The sequence below is a fragment of the Gracilinanus agilis genome, chromosome 1, assembly GCF_016433145.1.
Source record: "Gracilinanus agilis isolate LMUSP501 chromosome 1, AgileGrace, whole genome shotgun sequence".
In the NCBI taxonomy this organism is placed as follows: Eukaryota; Metazoa; Chordata; class Mammalia; order Didelphimorphia; family Didelphidae; genus Gracilinanus; species Gracilinanus agilis.
This window is the reverse complement of record NC_058130.1, coordinates 341322459-341339385: the sequence shown is the minus strand read 5'-3', so window position 1 is coordinate 341339385 and position 16927 is coordinate 341322459. Positions and strand designations below refer to the sequence as shown.

The 16927-nt window shown below is 38.6% G+C and overlaps 1 protein-coding gene and 1 long non-coding RNA gene across 2 annotated transcripts in view; both read right to left on the bottom strand.

Annotated features, from left to right (window-relative positions):
* The window catches only part of LOC123251564 (ras GTPase-activating-like protein IQGAP2), a 29834-nt gene extending 28543 nt beyond the window's left edge, over positions 1–1291 (bottom strand). The window contains exon 1 of the mRNA XM_044680864.1: positions 1188–1291. The gene's annotated coding sequence lies outside the window, so the exon portion shown is untranslated. The remainder of the gene's footprint in view (positions 1–1187) is intronic.
* Positions 1292–1318: 27 nt separating this feature from the next.
* On the bottom strand, positions 1319–11772 carry LOC123236739. Its single transcript, XR_006505432.1, has 3 exons — positions 11712–11772; positions 6066–6229; positions 1319–1348 (listed from the first exon to the last, which is right to left on the bottom strand). It is a non-coding gene; the product is annotated as an uncharacterized LOC123236739 (long non-coding RNA).
* Between the last annotated feature and the right edge of the window lie 5155 nt (positions 11773–16927).

The window sequence follows — 16927 nt, the reverse complement described above, 5'->3', positions numbered from 1 at the left end:
TAGAGAGAGAGAGAGAGAGAGAGAGAGAGAGAGAGAGAGAGAGAGAGAGAGAGAGAGAGAAAGTAAAGAATGAAGGATGACCAGTATGTTAGAAATCTGAGACTGAAAAGATAGTGATGACTTCAGGAAAAAAAAAAAGTAATTAGAGGAGTTAGTGAGTTTGGTGAGGGAAGGTAGGTTACAAAGTAGTTTCTTTCTATACATGAGGTGAACATGCTTGTGGGATATGAAAGTGGAGATGATGGACAGACCTGGATTTGAAACTATTCTCTAACAAATACTACCTTTGTTTCCAAGGTTTCAGTCTCTGCTTGCAACTTCTCAGTGCCTCCATGGAAAGCTAAGGTTACATGTTACAAGTTACAGAGAAATCACTTGCTGGTCTCCTGGAGGGGAAAGATTATCTACTCTACACCCCTGTGGCCCTCTCCTTTGAGCCAATGAGCTTCTACCCCAGGAACCCAGGAACCATTTAAGAAAGTTCTCAGAACATCTACTCTCATTTCCCTCCAAGATCAGCTCCTGTCTTTTCAGATTTTTCTCTTCCCTTCCTTCCCTTGATTCCCCATTCAGCTTTGTTTGGTACACTGTTATTGCCCCTCCTCATCTGAATATAAGATCCTTCAAACTAGGGTAGGGAAATGGTTATTTATTCATTCATTTTTTGCTTTTATTTATAATCTCAGATCTTTTGGGGAGTCTGACATGTATTAAATGCCTAATAAATGTTCTCTCTTTCTTCTTATCCTTCCTTTGTCTCCCTCCGTTGATCTATTTCTATCTCTCATTATTCTCCCAAAGTCTTTCTCCTTCCTTTTTGTCTCCCTGAATTTACAAAGCATTTTCATATTTCTTATTAGAATCAAGTTCAATTATTCTAAAATTAATCTTCAAAAAAATCTAATCACTTCCAAATTTACCTAACATATTTATAAATACTTTAACTATATGTCTGATGTTATTTGATTCTTATAACTTTCTAAGGTAAATAAGGCAGGTATGATTATTATCTTCCTCATATCATCCCATGACCACGTGGAAGACGTAAGATCAGGAAATAAAACATTTCAAAAGCGGCTTGACAAGAAGGACTGCATCCTTGAGATTGGAGGTCCCTGGAAGTAAACGATGCCAGAATCTCATCTCTACCATTTACAAAGAGCTAAAAGGAATGAAAGATCTCTTACCGTTCCAAGTATTCTTCCTGCACCTTATTGAAGCCTATTAAAGGACTTCTGAGATGATTCTTTATTGACATAAGATCCTTAGTTTCCAATGCCAGGTTGAGCAAAGTGACAGCTGACAACATTTCTAATGTGGTGGATAGCTCCTCATGGATCAAATAGTTCTGTAGGAAAACATATTTCAATGAGGAGAATTTTCACAGAATTACAAAAAGTACCATTAAATAACAATAATAAAAACCTTCATTAAGCACATTTCTGCAAAGTATGCCATGGTTAAAACTCCAGAAAACAAAATGAATAGGAATAACAGTAGATAACAGGAATAACAAGGATGAATAAAAAAGGAATAACAGTATAGTCTATAATAATTCCAACAGCTGACATTTTTACAAGCTGATTATGAGGGCCACATGGGACAATGTGACACGTAGCAGTGGTATTAATTCAGATATAGTGCTTTAAGGTTTAGAAAGCTTTTTTTTAAATCACTTACCTTCTATTTTAGAATCAATACTGTGTATTGGTTCCAAGGCAAAAGAGTGGTAAGGGCTAGACAATGGGGGTTAAGTGACTTAAATAAGGTCACACAGTCATAATTTTTCATGATATTGTCCTTTCCTGGTTTTCCTCCTATTTGCCTGACTCTTCCACCTCAATCTATTTTTTCAATCCCTTATCTTCTGTCTTAGAATCAATGCTAAGTAGGGATCCCAAGGCAGAAAACTGGTAAGGGCTAGTGTAATAATAATTACAATTTAAATTAAGAGGCTGTTAGTAGCTTCTTGGTGGCTTTATTACAGCAAAATAGAGATAGTAAATTAAGTGAGCAGAGCATAGAGCCAGAAACCCACACCTGCCACACCTTAACCAAAGCAAAGCTCAAGCTCCTAAAAAAGAGTCACGTGGCATGGGTCTCAGCCAAATTTATCTCCCAAGCCCCTGTATGTCAAATGAGTACGTACTTAAAAGGATGCTGGGAATTTAGATCAGGTGTAGCAAATTTTCCACCTCCACACTAGCCAACTGGCATTAAGTGCTTTGATCAGGAAGCACAGCTAGGAAGTGTCTGAGGCAAGATTTGAAACTAAGAACCCCTTTTCTGTAAGCCTGGCTCCCAATCCACTAAGCCACCTAGTACTCTTGGTTTAGAAAACTTTGTACCCATTTTCTTAAGTGATCTTCAAAGTCAATCTGTTAGGTAAATACATGTTAGGATTATTACCCTTATTTTATAGATGAAGAAACTAAAGTTCAAGGAAGTTAAGGATCCAATCAATACATCAAGACCACTAAATCTTAGAGCCATGATTAAAATTGGAGGCATGGCTGGAGAAAGAGTGGTGAAACAAGAGCTGGTTTAGGAATAAGGAGGTGAAGAAAGCATACAGATCATTCCAATGGATCCCAGGCATTACTAGGAGCAAGTTGGCAATATTGGAGGTGTACTGGGTAGTGATCTCTGTATGGATCATCAGAAAATCAATTCTATGCATGACTGGATTTATTTAGAGAAGTCTGATACAGAATGTGTCCATCACTATTGAGCAGGAGGGGTAGAGCTGGAGCTACTCGGGGACCTTTTCATCTTAAACCAGGATGAGATCTCTCAACTCAATGCTGGACGTCCTAGAGTTTATCAGTGTTTAGGGCCAGTCTCAGCATTCCAGAATGTAATGGAAATATAGCGGGCTAATTATCTAGCCAACTAATTGATTAGAATGGGTGGTTCTACAGAAACCATCATTACATTCCTATTCTCACTTACTCTGTAGGATTTCATTTTCTAAGGAGGTGAGTTTATATACCAATCACTCCAGAAACTATACTGTGCACCAGTAAACAGTGGAATCCTCTATGAAAGTCTGTCACAGGTACTCCAGGCAGATATTCATGGTTCCTTTGGTATTTGTTAGCCGGGTAGTGGTTTGTTACACATAGGCTGAATGTGCAATTTGTCTTCTCTAGGGTTAGGACTGAAAATACCACTGAATCCTCAATAATTACATTAATCCTTATTGTAAAAAAAAAGGAGGGGACATCTAGGTGTCTAGAATCTAGGAATCTAGAATTGAGAGAACCTGTGTTCAAACGAGGACTAAGAAACTTCGTAGCAGTATGACCCTGGGCAAATAATTTCACTCCTATTGCTTAGCCCTTACCACTCTTCTTCTGGCTTGTATTGATTAATTCTTGTATTGACTCTAAGATAGAAGGTAAGAGTTTAAAAAAAAGGCAGTGGAAAACATCCACCTAGACCTTGATTGGGTCAGATAAATTCTCTACAAATTATATGTGAAGTGATTTTTGTTTAATGAAAGATCTTGGCTGGAAGTGTTTGGAATATGTTGATACTGTCAATGACTAACTTATACAACAGAACTGGTAACACACAAAAGGGTGGTAAAGGATAGGGTAAACTCCATTTGACCTAACTATCCACAATCTCCAAAAGATTTAGGTCTTGAAAATTCAATATGGCCTGAAAGAATAGGGCACCCCAGGATAAGACTAAACATATGATTTTAGTATGATTAGAAATTGCCATCTCTCTCAGTTTATCCCTGGAGAGAGTATCCAAAAAAAAAACCAACATGCTTCCAAGATAAAGGTCTCAAAGTTGCATGTCTCAAGGCACTGTTATTGTTGTTCAGTCATTTCAATTATCTCCAATACTTTATGACCCTGCTGGGGTTTTCTTGGCAAAGATAATGGAGGGGTTTACCATTTACATATCTAGTTCATTTTATAGATGAGGAAACTGAGGCAAATAGGATTAAATGACTTGCCCAGGGTTACACAGCTAGTAAGTATCTGAGACCAGACCAACAATGCAACTGACTTGTGAGCTATGATAATACAAACCTCACCTGACTCAATGTTTGTTGAATATACCCTGACAGTTACTTTTCACTTCTTTTGGGGATACTTATGCAGACCAGAAACACAAGAGGCCATGAAATGGGTACTGTAGGATAAATATGTATTTGTCCAAATAAGAAGGAACCAATGGAACAGCAAAAACAATAGAAAATATTTGGGGAAGAGAAAAAAAAGGGGAGCCATGACATTTTTATATTTATAGTCATAGTACCTAGTCCTATGGTTATCTGTCTATAAATCATATCTATCATTGCATAGTATGGTTCTAGAGGAAAGGGGTAGTATTATTTCTATGTCCACAACACCAAATAAAGTGCCTTACACAAGTTCTGAATGAAATGTTTTGGGGTTTTCTTACTTTTGCAAGCTAACCACCAAGGAAGAACCTGTAATCAGGAGATTTATAGAAAAAACACTTTCTTACAAAGAGTAGAATTCTAAAAAGCAGCTGCTATTATCACTGGGTAAATCTATTAGTAAATATGAGCAATCTACTGATAACTCATTATTGTAGGAGACAGTTAACTTATTGAGACAAATTTGCTGTAACAATAGTCACCAGTCAAAGGACAGCTAGGAAGCAACATTGATGATCTCAGTTTCTTCAAGTATGGTAAACAGGAGGAACAATCCTCTTCCACTTTTTGTTGGGGATGGGAGGCAGTTAGGTGGATACATGGAAACAAAGGATAATACTACATGATCCTGGATGGCAAAATGAGGACAAATGTTGAGAAATTATACAGAGGTAGATTATAGTCCAAAACACAGGTTCATAAATTCTCCACAATTGCTGGTAAAATTGTGAACTGATCCAACCATTCTGGATGGCAATTTGGAATTATTCCCAAAGAGTGCTAAAAGAATGCCTGCCCTTTGATCAGCCATACCATTGCTGGGTTTGTACCCCAAAGAGATCATAGATAAAAAGACTTGTACAAAAATATTTATAGCCACGCTCTTTGTGGTAGCAAAAAAATGGAAAATGAGGATATACCCTTCAATTGGGGAATGGATGAACAAATTGTGGTATATGTTGGTGATGGAATACTACTCTGTGCTCAAAGGAATAATAAACTGGAGGAATTCCATGTGGGCTGGAAAGACCTCCAGGAATTGACGCAGAGTAAAAGGATCAGAACCAGGAGAACATTATACACAGAGACTGATACACTGTGGCAAAATCGAATGTAATGGACTTCTGTACTAGCAGCAATGCAATGACCCAGGACAATTCTGAGGGATTTATGGAAAAGAACACTACCCACATTCAGAGAAAGAAGTACAGAAGTGGAAATACAGAAGAAAAACAACTGCTTGAACACATGGGTTCATGCAGACATGATTGGGGATGTGGACTCGAAATGACTACACCAATGTAACTATCAATAATATGTAAATAAGTCTTGATTGATGACACATGTTAAAACCAGTGGAAATGTGAGTCAGCTATGGGGGGAGGTATTTGGGAGGATGAAGGGGAAAGTAAGAACATGAACCATGTAACCATGGAAAATTTTTCTAAAAAAAAATTTTAAAATGTATTTATTTATTTATTCTAAGAGTGCCTAGAGCACAGATGGTTAAGTAACTTGCCCAGGATGACAAGAACAATGAAAACTATATGCTTATATTATCCTCATTTAACAGTTGTACAAGCTGAGGCAGAGAGAGATTAAAACGTGGCTTGCCCAGGGTAACACAGCTAGGAAAGGTCTGTAGCCAGACTGGAAATGAAGTCTGCATGACCCCTGGTCCAAAGCTCTGTCTGCCTGTCAGTGTATTCCAGACAGCGCAGTGCCTATGCTTTCTAGGGAATCATTAAGTGAAGAGCAAGTAGATTCTATGAATGGCCTGAATGCCCCATGAGGTTTCTTCCCATTCTGAGATCATGCAAAAAGATCGTAGAGCAATTCCTCATTTTCAAAATTATTCTGCCCTTCTAACCAAATACTCCACTCTGAGACATTCATCAAGCCAGAGTCCTACTGGACTTACCAGAGAATTCTCTTTCTGAAGGTTGAACAGTTCATTCTGATACATAATGGCAGCGAATGGATGAACGGGAGGGAGCTGGGCCTCAGGTTTCATGAGTGCAGTCATGGTGTTAGCTGGATGACCTTCTCGAATCACAGCATTGATTTCATTGATAGCAGCAAGCCCTGGAAGAGGATGCCATGGCAGTCAGAATCTCACTTTACTTTATAGGTGTTGTTTCCTATTGTAATCTCTCTAGGATTGGGGTTTAAGATCACTACTCTTGGGGGAGAACCAGCCTAGTCTTTGTGGCTAGACCATACCATGAGGTGCTGGACATGGAAGGTGTCATTAATTTTCTACATGAATCATAGATTGCCATATACCCTTTTAGCTTACCAAAGGAATACTGGAACAGGTACTTAATTAAAAAGGGCTCCATCTTGAAGCCAATTTGCAATGATAGATACCTTGGTTGCAGTAACCTATGTTTTTCAGTGTGTGCAAATGATCAAAAAGTTGTGAAAGTTATCTATACTTTTTATATATCTAAATTTTAACTTCAAAATAACACTTTGTTCTTTTTTTCCTATTCCCTCAAATATCTGTTTCAGTCTTTACAGTTTCATTGTTTATTCTGATTTGAACAAATGCCTCTTTATTTATGTGCCCATTAGATAGCCTACCAGTCTATTTTTATAGTCTGAATTGGTATTTCAAACCATAAGTGCATAGACTATCGGTCCTAAGACACTTCCCTTTAAATGCCCAGTCTCATGTTTCATCTTGTACATAAAATTAAACCTGACTCTTCAAGCCATCAAGAATCTTCAGTCTCTGAAACTGAATAAGAGTACCATCTCTACTTTGGTTTGCCTCTTAATTTGGTATCTTTTAATACTGTTCTCTACAGTTCCCCCACAAACTACCTTTAGTTATTAATTAAATTAATTGAACCATTTGAGAGTAGGGAACAAATCATCTAAATATATAAAATTGGGATGGAATAGGTGCTCATTTTATGTTCTGGCAATTATCAACATAGCTATAAACATGTTTTTGCCATTTTTTCCCACATTTCAAGGGCTGAGCTAGGGAACTGGCACCCAGGAAGTATTAACGTAAGCATGTGGATTTACTAGCAATACACATTTTGCAAAACACTTTCATCTCATATCTCTGGGTTCCTCAAAGTGTCATTTTAAAGAAAAAATAAAAATATGTATATTTTCACAATTTTTATGTCATTTGCATACATTTCAAAATAAAGGCCCCTATAATGAAGACATGTGTGATTCACTTGTGTCAACTTCTTAAGATTTACTGTAACAAATCCCATGAAGACATAAACTCATTCAGAGTTTTTCAAAGGGAAAGAATCTTCAGGTCACATAAAATCCAACAGATTATGACAAAGTAAATTTTCAGGTTTCCTGAAAGTTCATTTTGGAAATATGGACTTGGCATGGTTTTCAGGGACCAGGAAATAGAATTAACTGTCAACCAATGAGAAGAATGATTGCTGACTTGTGCCACTGCGGAATAGAGTTAAAAGGCCAAAATAGGACTCCATCTCTGTAAGGCAGATATTTAGACAGCACGAATAAAATTCAACAGAGAAACTTTAGACCTTTTCATCACTTGTCCTCTTGCTAACAAGTCCAGATTCCTGCCAAGATTACATAAAATAACCCATCCCTGACAGATGGAGAATTATTCCCTTTCTAAAGACATCCTAAAGGAGCCTCTACTCAGCCTCTGTAAGCCATTCCGCCATCTGACATCACTCATGGTCAGGAAATGCTTATGCCTAGTCTGCATCTGTCACATAGCCAAAAGTTACTCTTTCCTTCAAACAAAGACACAGGAAAAATGAACACTCCATTACTATCAGAATGAACATGTCAAGTAAAATAGTTTTGGGATAAAGGCCATGTTGTGATCATTGTATTTTTTGGCTATTTCAACACCTTGATATAAGAGGCTAATCATCGAGCTAATGTCTTTTGAATATAAAGCGGGGAAACTATAAATAAGTTAAGTGAACACAGAATAGTATACTTGTCAGATCTCTGGGAAAGGAAAGTCTTTAAAACCAAGCAAGAGTTAGAGAAAATTACAAAATGTAAATTAAATGGTTTTGATTATATTAAACTAAAAAGCTTTTGTATAAACAAAAACAATGTAGTCAAAATCAGAAGGGAAACAACAAATCTTTATAACGAAAAACTCTGACAGGGGTCTAATTACTCAAATATACAAGGAGTTAAAGCAATTGTATAAAAAATCAAGTCATTCCCCAATTGATAAATGGGCAAGAGACATGAATAGGCAATTTTCAGGTAAAGAAATCAAAAGTATCAATAAGCACATGAGAAAGTGTTCCAAATCTCTAATAATTAGAGAAATGCAAATCAAAACAACTCTGAGGTATCACCTCACACCTAGCAGATTGGCTAAAATGAAAGAAGGGGAGAGTAATGAATGTTGGAGGGGATGTGGCAAAATTGGGACATGAATGCATTGCTGGTGGAGTTGTGAACTGATCCAACCATTCTGGCTGGCAATTTGGAATCATGCTCAAAGGGCTATAAAAGAATGCCTGCCCTTTGATCCAGCCATACCATTGTTGGGTTTGTACCCCAAAGAGATCATAGATAAACAGACTTGTACGAAAATATTCATAGCTGTGCTTTTTGTGGTGGCAAAAAGCTGGAAAATGAGGGTATGTCCTTCAATTGGGGAATGGCTGAACAAACTGTGGTATATGCTGGTGATGGAATACTATTGTGCTAAAAGGAATAATAAACTGGAGGAGTTCCAGGCGAACTGGAAAGACCTCCAGGAACTGATGCAGAGTGAAAGGAGCAGAGCCAGAAGAACATTGTACACAGAGACTGATATACTGTGGTAAAATCGAATGTAATGGGCTTCTGTACCAGCAGCAATACAATGACCCAGGACAATTCTGAGGGATTTATGGTAAAGAACACTACCCACATTCAGAGGAAGGACTGCAGGAGAGGAAACATATAAGAAAAACAACTGCTTGAATGCATGGGTCGGGGTGGACATGATTGAGGATGTGGACTCGAAACTACCACACCAATGCAACTACCAACAATTTGGAAATAGGTCTTGATCAAGGACACATGACAAAACCAGTGGAAATGTGCATCGGCCATGGGTGGGGGGAGTGCTGGGGGTGAAGGGGAAAGTAGGAGCATGAATCATGTAACCATGTTAAAAATGAATATTAATAAATGTTTAAATTAAAAAAAAAAGTTGAGGAAGAAAAAACAACTATGGACCCCTAAAAGCTTAATGAAAAATGGCCAAGATTAAATATTTTGATGACAACAGTTGGCCCTATTTACCTTAAATTATTGCCAGAATTTTTGAGTACTTTTTTGCTGTGTGTATGTTTAAGCCCTTACCTTCTGTCTTAGAATCACTGATACTAAGTATTGGTTTTAGGCAGAAAAGCAGTACAGGCTAGGCAATTGTATCAAAGTGACTTGACCACAGTCATATGGCTAAGATGTACTGAGGTCACATTTGAACTCAGCACTTCCTGTCTCCAAATCTTTTCTATCCATTGAGACACTTAGGTGCCCTTAATGTATTATATTGGTGAAGAGGTATACAAATAATGTGATCATGTGCTCAGCATTACATAGCTGAAAACTATCCGAGGAAGGAATAAAAACCAAGTTTTCTGGACTCCAAACCCAGTGGTCTATACACATTGCCATATTACAATAATTATGACATTTCACACATTCCTACATCCTCCTGTATAATTGGATTCCGATGAAGATGATGAATGTAAGATATACTTAGCAGTAAAATAATAATTTACCTAATCTCATTGGCCTAAAAAAAAGGAAATTAAGGCTTTGCCTAGTTTAGCTGAGACTAATACTTGAAACTGCTTCTCAATTACAGGATTCTTTTAGCTCAGGACAATAATTGAGAGGGGCCTTCAAAATTATTGATTCTTTGAAGATACTTAGGTAATCTAAAGGAAAAAGAAGGTATAGAGAAGATTTCAGCCAAGGTCTTCTTGCCAAATCCAACACTGAGGTCTGTATACAATACAAACAATCTCATGGTAGATTTTCAAAATTCCTTATGAATGGAAAAATGGTAAAATACCCCTGTGGTACCTAAAAGGGGGAATTTTTTTGACAAATAAAAAAAGAACAAAAATAAGATAATTGATAAAACAGTACAATAATAGGCTCTCCATATTTTTCAACATCAAGGTTTAGGAAACAAAGCTGCTCAAATTCTGTTTCAGTCATGTCTTACAGAAAGCTGCCAATCACCACTTACCCTGACCAGGTTTATAATACCTAGACCATATTAGAGATGAATGATCCTTGATGAAAAGATGAAGATGGAGTCTCAGGCCTCTTGCCCATCAAAAGGGAGCAAAAAGATTTTGAGCAGCTACAGTTGACAAGGTCACAGATATCATTCTAAGAGCATGAGAAGCCCAACAATCTTTTAAAATCTACTAACACTGAAGTCTGCCAAGAAAACAATGACAAAAGCATATGACAAAAAGAGGAAAAGAATACCACACAACATTTGTGACTTCAGAGAAATTAAGATGCTGACAAGTCAAAGAAGGTAACTAAGGCAGGGATGATAACAAGGATGAGAGGTGTCAGCAGCAAATATAAGAAAAACCATGAAATAACCCACAGAGGAGCTTAGAGGTTATTTCCTGCAAAATCCTCAATATAGAGATTAAAAAATTGAGGCCCATGAAGAACAAATGATTTTTCCAACAGTCCCAAAGGCCTTAGTGACATAGCTGGGACTAGAAATCAAGAATCCTGCTTTTTATCCATTTGGATACTCACAGAAATCTAAGACACTATCAGCAACTTATTCAAAGAAAGGGAACAAGACTGAATTCAGCATCAATTATGTGACAGGCACTGAGCTAAGTGCTTCTTAAATATGCTCTCCTTTGATCCTTACAACAACCCTTAGAGCTAGGTACTATTATTTCCCCCATATTGGGGTTGAGGAAACTGAGGCAGAGGCTAAATCATTTGCCCAGGGTCATAGATCTCGTCAGGATCTGAGATAAGATTTGACCTCAAGCCTTCTTGACTATGGATTCAGCACTTCATACACTGAGACACACATCAGATATTTTCTGATTATTTGAGAATGTTTTCTTGGCTGACTAAATGTTTAGTCCAATATCCCACATCCTTTACATTTCTATGATCATCAGTGATCATAATGATGATCTGAGCTCTACAGTCAATGTAAAAGGCGCCTTTAGAAATCATTGAGAGAGGGGAACGTAGGGGGCGGCTGTGATAAGAGTGTCAAACTTGGAGTTGAGAAGCCCTGGATTCAGATCTGGCTTCACATAATTTCCTAACCCAGTGACCCTACCAAAGTCATTTAAAAACTCCACCTAGCTAGTTCTTACCTCTCCCATGGCTCGAAACCACTACTTGTTTTGATTTTCTTTCCAATTACTAAGAGAAAAATCATGTAATAAATATTGGAATAATTTCTCCCCATAAATGCCTGGAATTAAAAACTGAGTAAACAATTACATAAATGTCAAATCTTCAATTATTCAGAATATCTACATTTTCAACTATTTCAGAAAACCAAACTGACTGCACTTACTTGCTTTTTCTTCTTGAATTTCCACAGTAACCATATCAATTTGGTTTTGGATTTCATCCCGGCTCAAGTGATCTTGTCCTTGAGATGAGGCTTCTCTTTTGATGGACACGAGCCTGCTAGCATACCTGGGGAAGACAAAAGTCACCATGCATCAATTAACTTTAATTTTCTTTTTCAGTTGACTTTTTACAAAATTGACTCGACAGGGGGCAGCTGGGTAGCTCAGTGGAGTGAGAGTCAGGCCTAGAGACGGGAGGTCCTAGGTTCAAACCCGGCCTCAGCCACTTCCCAGCTGTTTGACTCTGGGCAAGTCACTTGACCCCCATTGCCCACCCTTACCAATCTTCCACCTATGAGACAATACACCGAAGTACAAGGGTTTAAAAAAAAAATTGACTCCACAGGACAGACACTCTGAGAGCTAGATATTGGAGGCAGAGTGATATGAGAAAAGGGAGGCAGAATGCTGTGTAGCCTTTCAGTGAGATTCACTATATAAGCATGTAGAAAATGATTACCGTGGTAAGTCAAGAGCCTTTTGGGGACTGGAGGGTCTTGAGGACACCAAGACAAAACCAAATAGTCTCTAACCATGAGGAACCCTCACCTTATGAGGGGTTACACAGGGAAGGACAAACATTTACAGTACACATAAAATGACTTCCAGGTAGGAGCATGCTGACAAGGGAAGGCTCAGGGAAGGAAGGTCTCTTGTAGCTGTTCTCCCCCAAGAGCACAAAAGGGTAGGAGGAGTCTCAGACCCTTCCTAGCTTGGTGACCCTGGGTAAATCATAGCCCCACTTGGCCAGCCCTTGTTGTTCTTCTGCCTCAGACCCGACAGAAGGTGAGGGATTAAAAAAATGAAAAAAGAAATAAAGATTTTATGGCTACTTTCTAAGTGAGAGCTAATGAAGGGCTAGATTTCCATGGTAGCCATATTGATGGACTATAGATCTAAGAGATACTGGGAATATAGAATGCACACGATTAGAAACTGAAATAGAATTTCTTTCTGTACAAGTGTATGTGACAAATCCCTCTCCTAGACTGTAAAGGCCATGAGGGCAAAAATGAGTGAAATGTTCACTCTCATGAGTGAAATATTTATCTACATCCAAGTTCCACAGCCATGATTCTCTGCACAGAGTTTATTTCCATATTATGACTGTGGAATTTGGAGTCAGAAGAGCTAGATTAAAATCCTTACCCTAGAGACAACTAGGTGGCTCCGTGGATTGAGAGCCAGGCTAAGAGAGGGGAGGACTTGGATTCAAACATGACCCCAGACACTTCCTAGCTGCCTAACCCTGGACAAATCACTTCACCTGCGTTCTCTTACTGCTCTTTTTCCTCAGAATGAAAGAATAATACAGATCCTAAGATGTAAGGTGAAGGTTTTTGTTTTTTTTTAAATCCTTACTCTTAGCATTTACTATCCATGGGACCACAGGCAAAGCCAATAAACCTACCTATGCCTCAGTTTCCTTTTCTGTTAAAGAGGTGGCTGAGTTAGCTGACCTCTAACATATCTTTCCTCTCTAGATCCTCTACTCACCTTGGGGCTGGTGGGTTGGGGGGCTGGGAGGAGGAGAGGTGGGGAATTTCACTAATTTCAAAACTGGGTGAGGTAAGGCAATATCTCCCTCTGGTGGTCACCAACATAAATGATGAAAATCCTGTATAGCCTGAATGAAAAGTATCCTGAGTTTCTTCTCTCCCTCATTCAGGAAAGTTTCTCAAACTTTTCACTTGGGTTTAGAACATCCATCCAGCATGGCGAAATGGCTTTTGGGTCTTTGCTGTCTAGGAGTGATTCTGGGAGCACCAAATGAAAGGAACAGCAGCTGAAGATGGGAATCTGGTATCTAGGACCTTCTAGAGTATCCCAAGAAAAAAGCCAAAGGAAACCTGTTCTTTTCAATATCTGCTTCTTCTCTTTGATAACAGGTTATGGGACAGCCGGATGGGGATGCCATCAGGGTGGGTGAAGGTGATCTGGTCTACCAGTGCGGAGAGTTGCCTTAGACCCTGAGAGCTCAACTTGGTCTGGCTTACCCAGGGGATACCAGGACTCAAAGGCAGGTCCTGCTGACTTCTTCCTGAGCCTGTTACATGACCTCTCCTAATTGACAGAAGGCCCCAGGTAACACCTTTACATTAAAGGATGTGACATGTATATGACAAGGTGGCATCTTCCCTTACATCACACACAGATGAATTAAAACAAGCCAACCTTTTTGAAAAAGTAAATACGGTAAAGACAACCTACATAAGCATTCTTAGCACTTCATGACCATGTGGAAGATGTAAGATCAGGAAACAAAACATTTCAAAAGGGGCTTGACAGGAAGGACTGCATCCTTGAGATTGGAGGTCCCTGGAAGTAAATGATGCCAGAATCTCACCTCTACCATTTACAAAGAGCTGAAAGGAATGAAGGATCCCTTACCGTTCCAGGTGGTCTTCGTCCAGGTTGTTGAAGTCTATTGAGGGATTTCTAAGATGATTCTGTATTGACACAAGATCCTCTGTTTCCATTGCCTGGTTGAGCAAGGCAACAGCTGACAACATTTCTACTGTGATGGACAGCTCCTTGTGGGTCAAGTAATTCTGTAGGGAAATATGTCAATAAGGAGGATTTTCACAGCATTATACAAAGTATCATTAAAAAAACCCAATTCATTAAGCACATCTCTGCCAGTGGTATCATGGTCAAAACTTCAGAAAGCCAAATTAAGAGGAATAACCATGGATAAAAAGAATAATGAGGATGGATAACAAAGTATTTTTTTACAAGCTGATTAAAAGGGTCACATGGGATAATGTAACATAGAGCAGTGGTATAAATTAGATATAGCCCTTTAGAAAGCTTTTTTAAAAATCTATTACCTTATGTGTAAGATACTGTTTATTGGTTCCAAGGCAAAAGAGTGGCAATAGCTAGACAATGGGGGTGAAATAACTTAAGCAATGTCACAGAGCCTTAACATTTCATGGTATTGCACTTTCCTGGTTTTCTTCCTGCTTGCCTGACTGTTCCATCTCAGTCTATTTTTTAAATCCCTTCCCTTCTCCCTTAGAATCAATGTTAAGTATAGATTCTAAGGCAGAATATTGGCAGGGCTAGGCAATTGGGGTTAAATGCCTTGCTCAGGATCACACAGCTAGGAAGTGTTTGAGGCCAGATTGGAAACCAAGAACCTCCTGTCAGTAAGCCTGTCTCTCAATCCACTAAGGCACCTAGTTGTTAGTACTCTTGGATGGACATCTTTTTGAACCATTAGCTTAAGTGATCTTCAGAGTCAATCTGTTAGGTAAATACATGTTAGTATAATTATCTTTAATTTATAGATGAAAAAACTAAAGATCAAGAAAGTTAAAGACATAATCAATACATTATGACCACTAACTCTTAGAGCCATTATTAATAATGAAGATATAGCTGGAGAAATGGTGGGGAAATAAAAGCTAGTTTAGGTATAAGGAGATGAAGAAAGCATACAGATCCATCCAATGGCAAGCTGGCAATATTGGAGGTGTAATGGGTAATAATGGTCCATCGGAAAATCAATTTTATGCAACACTGTGTTTGTCTGGAGAAGTCTGGCATAGAATGTGTCTATCACCATTAAGCAAGAGAGGCAGGGCTCATGCTATATGGAAATAATTTCATCTTAAACCAGGATATCTCTTAATTCAATATTGGCGGTCCCAGAGTTTATCTGGGCTTAGGCTCAGACTGGGAATTTCAGAAAGCAATGGAAATATAGCTGGCTGTTTATTCAGCCATCTAATTGATTAGAATGGGTTGTTCTGCAGAAAGCATCATTAAATACCTATTCTCTCCTTACTTACTCTGTAGGATTTCATTTTATAATGTACTCAGTCTATATACCAATCAGTCCAAAAACTATACTGTGCACTAGTAAACAGTGGAATTCTCTATGGAAGTCTGTCACAGGTACCCCAGGCTCATATTCATGGTTTCCTTTGTATTTGTTGGCTGGGAAGCAGCTGCTATAGTCATTAGGCAAATCTGTTGGTAAATATGAGCAGTCTATTGATAACTCATTATTGTAGGTAACAGTTCCTTATTAAGACAAACTTTGCTGTAATAATAGCCATCAGTCAGAGGACAACACAAAAGCCGAATTGATGATCTCAGTTTCTATCCTCTTTCACTTTTTGTAGCTGGTGTGTGGCAGCTAGGTGGATACATGGAAACAAGGGATAATACTACATAATCCTAGAAAGCAAAACCAGGATTACTATTGGTAAATTATACAGAGGTAGATTATAGTCCAAAACACAGGTTGGAAAATTCTCCACAATTTAGGGTCAAAGAGAGTTGCCTAGAGCACAAATGGTTAAGTAACTTTCGCAGGATGACAAGAACAATGAAAAGGATGTTTTTATTATCCTCACTTTATAGTCATGCAAACTGAGGCAAAGAGAGATTAAAACATGGCTTGCCCAGGGTAACACAGCTAGGAAATGTCTGTAGCAAGACTGGAAATGAAGTCTGCATGACCCCCGGTCCAAAGCTCTGTCTGCCTGTCATTGTAGTCCAGACAGCACAGTGCCTATGCTTGCTTTCTAGGGAATCATTAAGTGAAGAGCAAGTAGATTCTATGAATGGCCTGAATGCCCCATGAAGTTTCTTCCCATTCTGAGATCATGCAAAAAGATCTAGAGCAACACCTCCTTTTCAAGATTATTCTGCCCTTCTAACCAAATACTCCACTCTGAGACATTCATCAAGCCAGAGTCCTACTGGACTTACCAGAGAATTCTCTTTCTGAAGGTTGAACAGTTCATTCTGATACATAACAGCAGCAAATGGATGAACAAGAGGGAGCTGGGCCTCGGGTTTCATGAGTGCAGTCATGGTGTCACTGGGATGACCTTCTCGAATCACAGCATTGATTTCATCAATAGCTGCAAGCCCTGGAGAAGAAGGATACCATGGTAGTCAGAATCTCCTTTTATTTCATTGGTATTGTTTCCTATTGTATTTCTCTGAGATTGGGGTTAAAGATCACTACTCTTACTCTTAGGGGGAGAACCAGCCTAGTCTTTGTGGCTAGACCACATGATGTGATGCTAGAAATGGAAGGTCTCATTAATTTTCAACATGAATCATAGATCAGCTAATGCCAAACACCCTTTTAGCTTACCAAAGGAATATTGGAACAGGTACTTAAAAAGGGCTCCAT